This window comes from Etheostoma spectabile, chromosome 4, assembly GCF_008692095.1.
Source record: "Etheostoma spectabile isolate EspeVRDwgs_2016 chromosome 4, UIUC_Espe_1.0, whole genome shotgun sequence".
NCBI classification, from domain to species: domain Eukaryota; kingdom Metazoa; phylum Chordata; class Actinopteri; order Perciformes; family Percidae; genus Etheostoma; species Etheostoma spectabile.
This window is the reverse complement of record NC_045736.1, coordinates 24406793-24408619: the sequence shown is the minus strand read 5'-3', so window position 1 is coordinate 24408619 and position 1827 is coordinate 24406793.

The following is a 1827-nucleotide window of genomic DNA, read 5'->3' as shown; positions in this document are numbered from 1 at the left end:
AAATATTGGTAGTCGCGGGTTGCGGTTTTTTTGGGCTTGTCACTAAAGGGTGGTTGCTTATTTGGGCTTGTTCCCAGCTTGTCCTTGCCGGTTCGCTCAATCCCGCCCTTTTCCACATAAACACTATAGACAGCAGCGTTATTTCCCACCCACTTCCTGCTTCTAATTGGCTCTGACCCAGATGGAAACGAGTACCAGCCAATCAGAGGCAGAGCAGGGCAGTCTGTTGTTTTCTGGTTAGGAAAATGCGCGAGTAGCGACTAATGGTGAGTGGACTGAAGGAGAGTTTTTGGAGGAATAAATGCCCGGGATAAAGTGGGTGAAATACGGGAAGAAGTATAATAAAGAATCGGAGAAAGGAGGAAAAGAATGGATTCTACCCGTCCTTAGGAACAACTCAAAATCACTGTGAAAAAGTGTCTATATTTCAAATCCCATCAGTTTTTTAATGTTAAATAATGTTTAAAAACTCCCTCCTGTGGTCATTGTCCTAAAGCTCAGGAGGGGAAATAAATAAACTCTAGCCTACCGTGTGTACAGTTTACCAATCTGTCCACATGGATTGTAAAACCGTGCATTTTTTCTCTTCCAGGATCTTAGGGGGGCTCCGTAGAAAAAGTCGCTTATTTGGGCTTGTTTTCAAAGGGCTGGTTGCGTATTTGTCTCGCAAGATCTGGCAACACTGTCTGTGGGCCGCTTAATCAGCTCGTTAAAACAAAAACAGCGACTGAGATAGAAGAATTCAAAACTGGGACTCATTTCTTTTTGCAGAAATAACCTAGTTCTGTTTGGTGGTGCGGACCACGAATCAACACTTGGAATGCATGTGAACCGCGAATCAAAGCAAAGTTTATAATCGTGTGAAATAATGTTTTACTGTCGCTGTTACTTTAAGTAGGCTAATATATCTCTATAGAGGGTTAACGTGATACAGGCAACAAAATTTTCTGTTTCATATTCATGCTAATATAGCACCGATGCCTAAACGACCGGTAAACCTATTTACCGGACGGAATAGCCACTTAAATATCCAAGAGTATATGGCTGCCCTCTGATGCTCCGAACCGTTACAGGCAACAGGAAACATTGCTGAATAAGACGTTAGTTAACACTAACTGTACACTTGGCAGCAGGTGACGTGGATGTTAACCCACAGTTAGCAAGTATCTGGATTAAACACAGTTAAAATGCTGACAGCTAAACGGTGTGAAATATGAGTGTATTCACTGTAGAGGATTTCAACAGTCTCAAGCTAAAGCTAGCTATGAGCTAAAAGTCCCAAACTAGCTAGCTGAGCAGCACTGTGGTCACTGCTGCTGTCGGAAACAGAACACAGACGTGACTAAATGGTGCGTTTACTTGAAACTGGTAAACGTCATGATGCATTCATATTTTTTAATACCCCTTTCTCATCTGTTTTTGTCGTTTAACAGCAATCTACAGGTAAAATAAGTTATTGTTAAAATGTATTATTACATTATTAATAAATCATTTAAATGCCCCCATTTTTTTTCTGGTGATCTGAAAATTGAACTGATCTGTGACTCAAAACCGTGATCGGAACTGTGAGTTTTGTGACCCGTTGCACCCCTAGTTCTGTTAAGATTACTTATTTGTCCTCTCAAATAATAGAAAGTATTGATAATGGTATTGATAAAGACTCGGATTGTTAAGCAGTCTTGAGAATGGTATCAATATTATTAATAAAAATGAGCGATCCCCATCTCTATCATTGCCAACCTTCTCTGAATATCTTTGACTTGTGCACGAGCAACAGTGTGTAGTATTTCTTTAAGGGGGGGGGGGGCTTACTTCTACGTCATCCTG